Source organism: Motacilla alba, chromosome 3, assembly GCF_015832195.1.
Source record: "Motacilla alba alba isolate MOTALB_02 chromosome 3, Motacilla_alba_V1.0_pri, whole genome shotgun sequence".
NCBI lineage: Eukaryota > Metazoa > Chordata > Aves > Passeriformes > Motacillidae > Motacilla > Motacilla alba.
In genome coordinates this window covers 64,839,154-64,854,153 of record NC_052018.1, presented here as the reverse complement: position 1 = coordinate 64,854,153, position 15,000 = coordinate 64,839,154, and the positions used below count along the sequence as shown (strand labels likewise).

Genomic DNA, 15,000 nt, shown 5'->3' with positions numbered 1-15,000 from the left:
TGAAATTATACTGCCCATCATTTGATGAAGCAGACACCAAACATGTCCAAGAGCAGTTTCTGAAGCTGTGTGTGGGGAGGTATAATCATGACCAAATTGCTTGTCAGATCTCCCTCAGAGTTCAAAAACTGATCTTCCTGAGATCAAGATCAGAAGAGAGAAGCTATTAGAAAGATGGTATTTAAAGATATCTCTGGGAGAAGAAGTGGTGATTGACACTGGGCTGGCTTATAGGTAACTTTATCCTCATGCTGGTGCCAGTTTGAACACTTGAACCAGTTTTGGCATAGACTTCTATGTGGTGATTTACCGAGGGCCAAACAGAAATGGAGATTTTAAATCAGGGCCATACAGTTTCTCTTTTTTTGAAGTATGAGGTATTTCCTGGTGAAGTCACTGTCTGAACCTGAATCCATTTGAATTGTGCTGTCCTAGATTTCTTGTTGCGAAATTTCTTGCAAACATTGAAGTGTTTCTGTTCTTTAAACCTGAAGTGCTCGGGTTTAAAAGTTATTTATATAATTCACAGTAATTGCCCATTTTTAATGATTGAAATAACTAATTTACAGTGATTCAGAGTGTTTGAACATTTGTTTGTAAAATAACATTTCTTGTCATTGCTGAGAGCCAGAAGTTTCTCTTAGATATTAACTGAAAGCCATTCATGTATTCTTATCAAAACTTTCTTCAGCAGATAAATTAATTGAGGTTTAGGTTGAAGGCGAGTGAAACAGAGCTATGTGAAATATTGTCTCATCTCTACAAGCAATTACATACAACGAAGATATATTTAAAAATTTAAAGCTATGACATGAAGCTATGAAATGTTAAAATTTAAGATGGTAGGTAATATTATCTTAAATTTCTTAACCCTTTTGTCCAAGACTGTCTTTACTGCATCATTTATAACTACACAGACAATCCATATCCTTGCCCTCTGAATCCTGTTTTCGTAGCCTATCTCATGTCTTATTTCCACTCTACTCAGTAGTGCCCCATGACTTACTAACTCCTATCACAATTTACTCCCCTCTCTTCACTAACTTTTTTTTCCTCTACTTTTAACTCCCTAAATCAAGGGGTATTACTGGGAGACCTAAAGAAGTGTTTGCTGACCTCAGCTGAGATGCTCAGACTTTGTATTTGAAGCACAAGTCATGATAACATCATGTGCAGTCCCTTACGGATGGCAACTCTGAGGAATTAAACTGTTAAAATCTTAATCTGTTGAACAGGTGTGAACTTCCTTCTCCACACACACACATACACACACACACCCCACGCCCCAACAGTATGAAATTTAATCAACTAGGGTCAGATTTCAGAGGGATGCCAAAAGGCACATCCTTGATTTGAAGTGTGCTTACTCCTCCCTCTGTCCTAGGTTTTAATCTGAAATGTGAAACACTCAGTTTAAGGTCACTGGAATCATTTCACATGGACAAAACTTCTTTTTCCATAACCTTGTCCTTGAAAGCAGTCAAGGTATTTTTGTTGTAATATACCCAAAATAAACAAACAAAAAATTTAAAACTCATCCAATGAAGATGGCTAAGTCGGAAAATTTTATCTAAAATGATTGAAGCTTGGTAATTACACTAGTACCTGGAAAGAAGAGCCATTAAATGGGAGGTGTCAGGGAATCTAAATAGGTTTGACTATTATCTTTGGCTTTGAAGTATGTATTAAAACCAGTACTTTACAGTTCCCAAGGTGTTAATCAAATGCATTAATTTTCCTTCACAATTGACTGCAGACACAGTAACCTAGGCAGCAGCTCTATCACAGGTAATGGTGACTAAATATAAATGCTAAAACAGTGCCTGTGCTTTGGTCTTCTGGCTCTCTGTAAGAAGCCCAGCACCATTTCTATGCTCTGATGACCCATGGGATCCATATAAGTCTTGAATGTATGTGGTGAACTGAACTGTTACTGTTCAAATGCTAAGTTAGCATGTAGAGGATGGAGAAGTAGAGGGCATAGGCAGAGCAATCAAAATTGCCTGCTGTTGTTGCCACTGAAGGCCACTAATAAGAGATCCTATGCACTACTGATAATTATCTTAAACAGATTCATGTCTGTGGAGGTAGGGTTTTCAGACATCCTTTGGCCTAAGATAAGGCATGAAGGGTTAAATGCCAGTAAGACCAGTGGAACTGGCCTATGTTGTTTAAACCACTGAGTTTTAACTATTGCCCATGCTAAAAGTGACAGTTGTGCAGCTACTGCTGCCTAAGTTCAGATTTCTCAGGCTTTAAACACCTTTTGAATTGTTCTTTCCAAAAGCTCTGAAAGAATAATTTTTCATTCTAAAGTTTTTTAAAAAATAATGTTTACCCAGCCCCTCCCCCCAATATTTCCAAGAAAAAGAAAATCAGGTTCTAGTCTAAGTTACTTTTTAAATTGTTTTACTTGAGAAACTCATGGGTATGGGAAATTATCATTTCCACACAGTGTGTGCTAATACAATTAAATCAGGGCATCCAAATGTAAATGCATTGCTCCTTCAAGGTTCACAGGATATTCACATTGGCTCCATATCCTTAAGGCAAGACCCATACAGTTTTTGTTTTGCCTTAGCACAGTTGATATCGCAAAAGTACTGAACAGGATTAATTTTTGTTTCTTTTTGACTTTTTGGGATTTTTTTCTTGTGGCATGGTCATCTGTAGATATGGTAGTTACATTACTTTTTGAGAAAAAAAAATACTGAATTTTAAACACCAGTCTGTTTCCTTTGTTAACAAAACAAACAGCCCAAGTAAAAGATTTTCTAAACTCTGTAGGAACACTTTCTGTTTCCATGAAAAATGGTTGAAAAATCAGCTGCTGTAACTCAGTATTGACATTTCCTGTGTCACCTCCCTCCATGAACTTCTGGGCAGAAACAATCCCTGAAGTGTGTAAATAGTGGCTAAGATTTCTGACAGCTGTAGAGAATTTATTTTCATCCCAGGATAGTTTGTTGGAACTGTAGCAAAGTGACCATACTACCCAAATGATGCCATTCTTAAACCGTTCAAACCCCATTTAATTATCTGCTAAATTATTTTTAGTAAAAACAATTTAGTATACTTTTTATACCAAAGCTGTAGGCCCTGAAGAAGTCAGGAGGTGGGGAAGGTCCAGTTTGCCCAATGCTTGTGGTTTTGCTCTCCACCAATGCTCTGTCACAGGGATCCTGAAAGCATTTGAGTAGACTGCATTCAGCTCCAATGCAGACAGTGTCTCATGATCTCACTTACCACATGATCACTGAGTCCATTTCACATACCCTGTCATCATATAACATTCCTCTGGAAGGAATGATTTGTTTACATGGGAAAGATCTCATGTATTTTAAGATTTTTTTTCATGTGATATAACAGAGGAAAACAAAGAAAACAGTCAATTTTCAAAGAGAAATACAAACAGGCACCAAGTAGCCCTTTAGAAATACTTTTCCTAGCTTCAATAGCATCAGAAACGTTTACTTTGGTTTTTGGGACATTTGAGAACAGATCTTCCCTTTGTAGCAAGACATCTGAGAGTGGCATATAAAGTCGTGCCAATAGCTGGGAGTTCAGCACGCTGTTTCTGACAGGGACCTCTACCAGCTGCCTCAGAAAATGTTACAGAATCAACTGGCCACAGCAATGTTCTTCTTAACCCATGTTTGTTAGATGTTGATCTGCCTTGAAGCCTAACTCCCCCCACAAACTCCTCTGGGCTTTTAGAAATGCTTATTTTGGATGTTCTTCCTACCCACACATGTCCAAGATTTTTTTTTTTTTGAGTTCTTCTGGACTCTTGACCTAAATCATACTTCATGGCATGAATCCCAGACTGATTGCATGTTCTTGCTAATTGTTTCATTCATAGTCCGTTCCCCACACCACAGCTGGGAAGCAAAGTTTAGGTTAAGCAGTTAGCTATGTATGCCAGAGCTGCACTGTTGTTTTTCTAATGTAAAAGATTGTTGCCTGTTTTGCACTAGCAGTGCAAGTATCTAATACTTAATATTTTGTTTATGTCACTTGATGGAAAAGTTTTTTATTTATCATCATTGCAGAAATCCCCTCTATTTTGGTAGCTTTGAAACATTCTGGAGAGAGTTCAAAATTTTGCACCCACTCTGAATCTCTTAAGTCTAAGGAACTGAAGTAATGTTCTAAGCTACAAATTAAAGAACTACTGGTAAATATCTACAATGTAGCTAATCAATATAAATATAAGATTTTATTGTGCCCTTGGCCTGAAGATTTTTACAAATGTTAGTTATGAATCTTTCCGCTTAGCAAGTGTTGAATAACACTGAATTGGTATGATAGTAATTTATTCTACATCTGCATTCTTTAATGCAATAGAAATTTGATGCAGAGCACAGGAGAGCTGTGATTACTGTAGTCACCTGTATCCACATATTTATTTCCTATTTGACTTGGAGACTGATGCTGCCTCTATATCCACAGAATGTAAACTGCTTATAATGTCACTGCTGTACTAGCAGAGGTCATGGGGAATTTTGCAGTAGAGACACCAAGACCTGTGTGGCATTTCCTTAGTGATGCAAAAACAGGTAGATTTTCAGGGGGTAAAAATGCAGTTGGAACCTACCAGAGACTCAGTGTGGCCAAGCTGCTGCAGAAAAGACTAATTTCTGGATTACTCATCTGACAGGGTCTGTCTTCTGCGGTTTCTGACTGCTTCTTCCAGCTCCCACCTTCCCTGGCTCACCCAATTTTCAAACTTATGCTCCTCTAAAAAAAGTCCATTTAAACATTTTGTAAAGCCAGAGATGACTGGGTTAACCTGAATGTTTTAAGGAATCTGTCATCGTCTCTTATACTTGGTTCTGTTTGTTTTTCCAGTTTTCATTTTTCAAAAGGGCTTCAGGATAAAGACTGTATTATCTTAATGTTTGCAAATTATCTAGCACAACATATTATACTCCATATTTTTGTCAGAATTAAGAAGCAAGATATTTTTCAGACACTATAATTCACCACCATTGTCTGTGGGTACTGAAACATGGGATAATACACAATTTAAAAATTGTGTAAGGAGAGCAGGATTTATCCCTTATTTTTTGTTAATTATTCATCTGGATAGTGATTCCATTCGAAATTGTATATGAAAACTGCCATCATAGCTTTGCTAATTAGTCTTAGTCTGAGTAGAGTGTCAGTGTTTGGAATACTCTCCTGTTTAGTTGGCCGTGTGTTATACCATGACATCTGTTCACGGCAGTGCAGAGTATCCTGTACTGGCTGTGCAACCCAGGGTCTGCACTCTGCAAGTGTGCATTCTCACCTCGTACAGCTGAGGTATTCCAGAGAGACAAGGAAAGGACCAGGAGTAAATGCTGGCTGCATAACATTGCCCCAGTGCATCCCAGATGAATGGTCCTCAAACAGAGAGGGCACCCTCAAAGCAAAAGGGAAGAATGAAGTCCTGACAGACTCAAGGCCACTGTGCTCACACCAACACAAAGCCCATCCTTCCTTTCACAAAACAGGATCTGACACCAGGCTGTGAATCACAGTGAATGTTGCCCATATCCAGCTCTAGAGCTCACCTGGAGTCTGCATTCACTGGGGCTTGGGTGTGGAAAGCACTCACCTGGAAGTGGTTATCCTCTCCCAAGACTCCTCAACTTGAATTTCTTGGCTGCTCTGTTTTCTCCTACAAGGTCTTAGTTTGTGTGATCTTTTCTTCACTAAGCTTGTGTCACCTTTCATGCAGAGAGAGAAGGGGGATGCAGGTATGACTAGATAGCTAGGGTTGCAGACACACATCCCCCTGCAAGACTGAGGACCAACAGCTGTGCTGCCAGTGTGTCTGGAAAGCCACAGCTCTATGTGGACTGAGAAAAAGGAGTTGGCATCAGCATTTCAGTGTAAGAGATAGAAGGAAGCTCTTCCTCACTATATTGGGACAGGAACCTGAGGTCCATGTGGGAAGGAAAGAGTTTAAAGGGAATATTGTCCTAATAAGAAAAAAGGAAAGACTCTTCCTGAGGTGTGATTCTTTTTGTCTGTGTTGGGGGTTGCAATAAAGTGTTTAAAGTGTTGGATGTGATCATTAAAGTAGTGGATATTGTAAAACTGTCCAAAGCAAGTATTAATGCAGGCTGAGTTTCTGCCGTTCAGTTTTGCATTCCTCACCGCTGAAATGCAGAATATTACATCAAAAGAGATACAATAAAGGCTCTTGGAAAGAACCAAGCTTGGAAAAAAGGGTGCTGCATCTCAAACAGTCTCAGATAATTCACCTTCAAAGCAACTCAGAACTATGTTAATTGTGGGCAGCTCCCTCCAAACTAGGATAATAGTGTACAGATTTGGACAATAGAAGGAGGAGAGTGAATTTAGGGTGAGGCAAATGCTAGGCTAAATATATAGTAAGAGAATGGAAAACTGATTCAAACCACTGTATGTTTTTTCCAGTTATATCAATAGTACCAAGATTTCATAGAATTTGTTTTGTTTAAATTATTTATTTTTCCTCAAAAAATGTTTGGATTAGTATAGCATTCAGGAAATATGCCTGTTTGATCTCCAGAGCACTAAAGAGGTTTACTCCCAGCACAAATGCGTCAAGGGCAGCAAAAGATCAAAACGTTTTATAATGACATACTTATGGTCTACTTAGGATCTGTTGTCTTTTTTTTGAAAAATACTCTGTTTTTCATGTAATCCTTTTGAAGTTGTGGGGCTATCCATTGTTTCAGGGATTCAAAATCTGACAACAGAAGAGTTCCTTCTAAGGGGAAAATGCTGATTATTTGTTCCACCCTCGATATTTTGGATAGAATACCTCACTGCCATGTTAACTGTGATGACTCTTGTTTTCATGATATTGAAACTGTTGGCTAAAGCCTTCACCTGCGTAATTCAGTATTTGATTTTTCATCTGGAGGAAGGAGAGGAAGGAAGAAAGGGCAGTCTGATCTTCTTTGGCTGAAGGTTTTTTTTTTCACAAATAATAACAAGCGTCTTAGCTAAAAAACTAAAAAAAAAATCTGAGATTTTTGTTACTTTCAGAATTCTTTTATAGTGTGTGTTGTTAAAAGCAAGGAAGACTTGATATGGCCAATGCACAAAATTAGTCTATGCTTGATGTAAACATATGTGGTATCAGTAGGAATTCTTTTTATATACAGAAGGATAAGCAGATCTCTCCGTTTATATATTCTAGGAAAACATTTATTTGCTGAGTACATGCTGAGCATCTTTCCTGCCTTTTCTCAGAACAGGCTCTTGTCTCCCTGTGGTTAGCCAAACGGAATACATAGTTCATGTAGTTTAAGGATTATTAGTTTAACAAACCTCTTTCCTTTGTACTATTCATTTATGTTGCTGGCACATCACGTCAATGGCCGGATGTGCATTACTAATACAGTGTTTTTCATTTTGATTTTGCCAGCTTCATCTGAATCATATGTGCAGCACTGGCTTGTTACTGAGCCTGTACATATAGAAGGAAATTTTTTTCTTCCTTTCTTATTAACAAAGAGAGCACTGATGGGAATAGTGGCAAAATAGTTTAGTAAAAGCAGAGATAGGGTAGAATCTGGTCAACAACCCCAAATTCTGTCTTTTCAATTTAGCTCCAGAGAGTGGAACTGGCTGGCTGACAGGAACTGCAAAACTTTACCAACAAGTTCATATCTGCTAAGGTAAATGGCAAGGCAAGATGTACACAGTTAAGAGTAGCAGCGGCAACGAGTGGGTGAAGGTTTTTTTGACCATTTCCATGATGAAGTTTATGAATTGACACCAAAACAATTTGTGTATCAGTTGTTACAGATTGCTACATTAACAAATCATAGAACCATCAAGTTTGGAAGAGACTTGTAAGATGGTCATGTTCAACTGCCAGCCCAACACTGACACTGTAATGCCCATACCACTAAACCACATCGTCCAGCGCCACATCCCTCTTAAACACCTCCAAGGATGGTGAAGAAACAAGTAATCTGGGATAATAATAGCAAATAATCTCTTGAGTGTAAAAAGCTTTATTATCAGAAAAACAGTTACCTGGAACCCAAGTCTAAACCTCAAAGTTTCATCTCTCTTTACCTTATCCCTTACCTTTAGCTCCTCTGCCCCCAAAACAACTAAGTTCTGTATATATTAGGACTTTAACCCAGAAAAATGTTTATGACACAACTGTTTAAGTTACCTCTCTTGTGGATGTGCTGCATACACTTCAAGTACACTTTCCTGGGTCTATCCATGTTTCAGTTATTCTTACCTGGCAAATTCATAATCCAACCTGGACACCTGAGGAGCCATTCCTCATAGTTTGCAGTTCCAGTTCAGTCATGGTCACAAAATTAGAAGTGAGATTTATTTAGGAATGAGAACAAAGGCTCATCCATCAATTTAAAAGCCACAGGGCTTCAATTTATTCAAGTCTTAACTTCCTTAGTGAGGTAGGGAATGATCCAAGAGACAGACAGAGTAGCAAAATTATTTACTCAGAGCAAGTGGAATTAGATTAGCTGTTTGGAGTTGCTGACCTGGGACAACAGCAGGTTTAATGACAGTACTATGGGAACATAACTACATTGATAGGGGCATTCAAGAGAAGTTAGAAAAGACTTTTAAAAGGCTGTGAAAGGGGTTAGATGAGCAGGAAGACTATAGCAGGTGTTCAGAGAGCGCCTTGTTGTGTAAATTGGGTTTGACAGTAGCCATGTCTTCATACCCTGCTCTTTGAAAGGTAGATACAGGAAAAATCTGACAATTCCAGGAGCTGGATGTGTTCTACCCATGAGCTAGCTTTATATATTACATTTTAAGGTCTTTCTAAGCAATATTTCTTTCATAAAGGGACTTATCACATGATATTTGGTCAAATTCTACTTTGAGTGTGTCATGCTGGTGATCATATCCTGTGATCAACTCTCTGAATTCAGGGCAGTTTCAGAATGAGTCTGATGCCAGCCCTCACCCTCCAGAAACTTGAGGAAGTTGCTGGGGACGTGCTGCTTATCCATCTCCCTGGTTATCAAGTTGCTCAAGGACACAAGGGTTCAGAGAAGGACTATACATGGACTAGCATTCCTTGGGCACTAGGGAACAAGAAGAGAATATTAATATCAAGAAACCCAATACTGGATTGCAGATCATCAGCTGCCATGTACCTATGCATGAACTCACTTGATGGCATCTGTTATGCTAATCCTAAAAGTTACAGATATCTGACCTAATTTCATCAGACTGGTCTTCATTACCACTGCCTGACTAAATCTCTGGAGAATGCTATAACCTTCAGGAAAGATAAACCACAGGGATAGGAAAGGGAATGGAAAATGGAGAGCTGCCTGCCGAAGATGAAAGGAAAGATTACAAGGCCTTCTTCAGTAAAGGGGCAGAATACATTAGAGACCAGCCCTGGTCTGTCTAAGAAAACAAATCCCTGCACAAGAAACATTATGGTTGAATAGGAGGAACTATGTGATGGTTGCCTGCTGTACAAGAAGTAGATGTGAATAACTTTTCAAGACAGAGTAAGAAATACCTTTCAGGTGAATAAAAGGATAACAAAGCGGGGAGTGTTTAAAAAGGACACCCCAATTGTAAAAAACTAATATTGAAATCAGATGAAGACTAAGATTTAATGACAATAACACAGTTGCCCTAAAACTGTCCCAGAGGAAGCTTTGTTAATCAAACTGAACTTTAATACTTGCTGCTTTTGCTACCTTCAGCTCTGACCAATTTACTTTGAAATTACTGACACCCATCCCACCAGATTTTTATATTAGAACTCAAGAGGCAAAGTTAAAGTTCTTTATTATTAGACTCAAAGATGTCATGCTACCAGCACTGCAGAGGCCATGAAGGTGCAGTGATATGTGAGAGGCCAAGCTAATACAGAGAGACACGTAGTTTCCTTGGATAGCTGAGAAAAACAGACAAGCTTTACAGTCCACATGCCTTTCCCAGTCAGTGCTCCAACAGTCTAGCTGGGTGAGGGTGGTTCAAGCATTCAGTTCATATTGATGCCTGAAATTGTTAAGCAGAATTCTAGAGCCTGGTTGCTTGCAGCACTGGCTCCCTCCACCTGCTGTTTGCTTTGTCTCCTGCAATGACAAGATAAGCCACCGCTGAAGTACTTGTGCACATGAGCAGGGGGCAAATGTGGCAGCCAGTGCTTGTCTTTCATTGCAAAATCTGTGAAAGAAGATCACTATAAAAGATGTTGGTATTTATTTTATGGTATTAGTCGTACAGCAGCTGCTGGACAGTATATGACATCATTTGAAATGTTCTCAGTCAAAGTTGCTATTTGTTCTGAGCACTGATTGCTTGGATAAACCTTGTGAGAAGTTTGTGTGGGCAGTATGTGTGCAGCATGATCCGGGCAAAAAATACTTGTTTCATCAAAAATGCCGTTAGTTTTATTAGAGCTATAAAGTATGCTAAAAGTATTTCCTTGGAGGTTTCAGGTGAAATAAACTGGCCAGGCTGTTAGTCTTGAATTTAAACCCAAGTGAATAATACATTTTGAATAATTTGAATGCTACTTCCTTTTCTCCTCACAGGATAATCAAAACATATCCCGCCTTCCTCAATTGATTTTTGGAAGTATTCAAACAGTCTGTGATACAACTGAACTCTAAATTTTATGTGAGCATTTGGCATTTATTTCAGTATGTTATTTCATTGTTAATGTCAGATGTCATATGGATTCATTATCACTTTCAAACAGGTTAAGTATAAAAATGATTTATTGCAAAGGGTATTGTGCTGTGTGATTGTAAACCTGACAGCTATCAGCACTAGCACATTTAATGAAATATTTTGTTTTTGATGAAATTTTAAACCACTTTACCCTCACTTTGATATTCATGGATTGCATCAAAAACAAGGGATACAAATATATACATTTAGCTTGCAATGGGAATTATTGCAGAACCAGTGCCAGTGAATTATTACAGACGTTTTTGCAATCTTCCCTCCTGGATTGTTTGGTTCAATATTTTTCACCTCCTTTAAAAAAAAAAAAAAAAAGCCACTATACTGTGTGTTCTGTGTGAAAATATCCTTGATAACTGGAATTTAGATTTTGTACTCTTCCATCCCTAGCTGCTCTTCTCCCAGATGCTTCTACAATGGTGACAAATTAGAAAAGCATGTCTTAACCTGAAGTGAGTAGATTTACACAGTCAGTGTCTCCGACATAAGTTCAGATAGTAATCTGAACTTATAGTTATTTCAGAAGTTATTTCTTTTGAGTCCTTTGGAGTATTCTTTCTCAGACCTCATGAACAGGCAAGTCTATAAAATCCCCCCTGTCTGTGGATCAGGTGAGGAATTTTATTTTTCCAGTGCCTAATGAAGGTTTTGTGTACACAAACTATCAGAATATGCCACCATTTACTTTGCTATTTACCAAAGGCTGTGTTAGAGCAGTGATTGCAAACCCCATTCACTATAAATTGCAACACTAAGTTCTGCACAGTGTCACACTTGTGGGGCAAGATCTGCCCTGGCCCATACACTCCACTGGGAGCAAAATCATGTGTATGCTTCAATTCTTTCAGATTTCCCTGAAATGGGATCAACTGCAGGAGAGGACTGGCCATTGAGACTTAAACAGTGCAGAGTTGAGCAACCAGCGCACAGACAGTAGATATGAAGTTCTCATAAGAATCATAAGATTGGATGGGTCAGCTTTGCCATAACACACTCGATGAGAACATTGCAGTTCATTGTGGAACAGACATACATAAACTGTACATTCCATAAACTGAAGTGGAATAAAGTGAAGTTATGACATCTCTAAGTTATTGTCTCTGTTCAATACCCACTAAAATTCCCTTTTGGAAAGTGTTTTTCAGAAACCAGGGCCTGAAAAAACACATTTATTGTATAACTGTGTTTTTTAAATTGATTTTATAAATCTACTGCAGGAACAGATTTATGTAAGGGACTCCAGTAGGCTCTCTTCTTTTCCTGGTTATAGGTGTATGATTGCTTTCTGAGCTCCCAAGCTTGGCACAGGCAGGCCTTGGAACCTACTGTAGGTCACACTGCTGTCAACTCAGAAATGCAAATGGGGGATAGTCTCTTAATTTTTCAGTAAAAAAATCTGTGAATGCTGGGGGAATGATACTGACATTTAAAGAAAATCTATTATTTCTGTCTAATTAAAAATCTGGTTTTAGGCAGGACCATCTACTGTGGCGTTTAAATGATCTCCCCATGTTTTACAGCTGGTCTTGAAGTGGCTGAGCTGAGATGTGCAGAGGTTCAAAGAAGTAAAGCATAAAAGGAAGAAGTTGTGGGACAGCTGGTTAAGAGAACAGGAGTGTTAGGGCTCTGGGTGACATCAGAAAGTGGCCTTCAGAAGAGAACTATAAATGCAGCTATTGAATAAACCATACTGATTTATTCCTGCTCCCTGAAAAGGTAAGATGGCCTTAGAGTCAGCACTGCCTTACCAAAACCTTGGCCCCAAATTAAAATTTCTGAATTTCTATAAAAACAAAATATTTGGAAGCTAGAAATGGTTGTAGGTGTTGATTATTCATCAGACAAAGTTTATAAATCTTTCACGTAGTGTGAGAGATCTTTTTAGGGAAACACAAAACCTTTCAAAAAGGTACTGATGAAGTTCTGCTTGTTCATGCTAGCAGATGCAGCTCTTTAGTCCCTACAGGAGCTAGGACAGGTGGAAGCTTTCCTCTAGAGGAAGCTAATCCCAAATAGGATCTCCAGGGATATTACAAGGAGAGCCTGTTTTAGGCAGGCAGCATTCATAGAACCACAGGATCATTAAGGTTGGAAAAGACCTCTTAGTTCATCAAGTGTCACCTTTAACTCGGTGTTGCCATGTTCACCACTAAACTGTGTCCCAAGGTGCAACATCCATACATTTTTTGAATGCCTCCAGAGCTTGTGATTTCACCATTTCCCTGGGCAGTGTGTTCCAATGTGTGACCACCCTTTCAGTGAAGAAATTTTTCCTAACGTCCGAACTCAAATTCCCCTGGCACACCTTGAGCCCTGTCACTTGTTACCAAGGAGAAGAGGCTGATCCCCCACCTGGCTACATCCTCGTTTCAGGCAGTTGCAAAGAGTTATACGGTTACACTTGACCCTCCTTTTCTCCAGGCTAAACCACCCCAGCTCCCTCAGCTGCTCCTCACGGAACTTGTGCTCCAGACACTTTTCCAGCTCTACTGCCCTCCTCTTAGACTTGCTCCAGCACCTCACTGTCTGTCCTGAAGGGCCCAGAACTGGACACAGGATTTAAGACATGGCCTCACCAGGGCTGATTACAGGGGCTGGTATGGGTATGTCTTGTAGTTCTGTCCACCGAGAATCCAGCAAAATAACGAACTGAGATTTAAGGTTTTTAATGAGGGTCCAAGGGCTTTTTTGGAGAACGCAGTTTCCATTTGTTGTGAGCTGTATAGCAAGGGAAGCTTTGCCTTTGTAAGCCCTGCTGAAAGCATGACAGAATCTCTACAAGCACAAAGGATGTGACCCTGAATTCCTCTCCCTAGGTGCCCTGCCAGTGGGAAGGCTTGCTGTGCTGGACTCTGGCCATCACCGTCAGTTTGTGGGTGTCATCATTAATTGCTAACCTTAATAAAACTGAAAATACATTTGCACTTTACTTTTCTTAGAAACCCAGATACAAGAGGCACTGGCTTTCATAAAGTGCTTTGGCAATATGCATTCCGTAGTTTATCCCATCAGATTGGACTACAGCTGTGTGGGACATGCTGTACTTCCTCAAGGGCACTCTTTTACACAAGCCAACAATATCAAAACCTCGTGAACAGCATGAGCCAGGGCTGCACATGCTTTCAGACTGCACAACCATTTAATCAGCAAGTGCTGCAGTGTCTCGGATTAAAAATGGTACATATAAAGCATTTTCTGATTTTTAATGCATTATGGGGTCCCCTTATGAAATGCAGCCTGTCTCCCAGGGGCACACATCACAGGGAGGAGCGGGTATCAGCAGTGGCTCTGACCTAATCAATACCCAAAGCAGCATAGCTGTGATGACATAAGCTGCCCTAACAGGTTAATTTATTTTGCTTCTGCCAAGTTTTATGTTTGTACTCTGAAGTTTGGAGGCAATAGAATTAATCAGTGAAACATTTGCAAGCATTGAGTAAGAAAAGGAAGTTAACATTTCTTCAACTGTATTGAAAGAAACAGCTATTTTTTTCATTTTTTTTTTTCAAATGGAAAAAAGCAATGAGGAAAAGAAAATAAATTTGAATAAGATCATTAAGGTTATAAATTCTGGCTAAATTTATAAGCAACTCAATCTGCTTCATTTTGACAATTATTTGGTTCTTTGTTAGTGTCAGTCCATATATTAAAAAAAGAAAATCCTCTGTGCATTTAATAGGGACACTGTGTTTAAGGCAACAAGGTAACTCCAGGCAATTGCTGCAGATTTGTTTATCAGCAGTAGTAACCTTGTAGTTATGATATTTTATGAAAATCCTTTTGTCAGAATTTTCTTCTCCTGAGAAGCTGAGAGGGCCTCAGGAACAAATGTAAACAAATTACTATCTGCTGCTGTGGAATGCGACAGGTGCTTCCTTGATTGGTCCATGTTGGATGTTTCTACTTAATAACCAATAAAGGATGCAGCTGGGTCAGACTCTCTGGGAGTCACAAGCCTTTGTTATTCGTTCTTTTCTATTCCTGTCTCACCTTCTAATGCATCTTTCTCTCCGTGGTTTTAGTATAGTTTTAGTGTGACATTTTTAATATAATATATATCATAAGATAATAAACCAGCCTTCTGAAACATGGAGTCAAGATTTCTGTGTCTCTCACCCTTGTCCTGGCTGCCCTGAAGACCACATAACCTTTGTGTAATTTCACATGCAAGATCTTGGTTTACCTAACTGCTATCAGATGCTGCTGCTGTCCAGATAGGACATCTTCCCTGTTTAGGCAGCAGTCCTGTAAATCTGAGCAGCCTGAGGAAAATCAAGATTACTGGTTAATCTGCTAATCTTCCTC

The 15,000-nt window shown here is 39.1% G+C and overlaps 1 long non-coding RNA gene across 2 annotated transcripts in view; it reads left to right on the top strand.

The window, feature by feature from the left end:
• The window catches only part of LOC119698777, a 134,343-nt gene that overhangs the window by 52,018 nt on the left and 67,325 nt on the right, over positions 1-15,000 (top strand). The gene's annotated exons all lie outside the window — the stretch shown is intronic.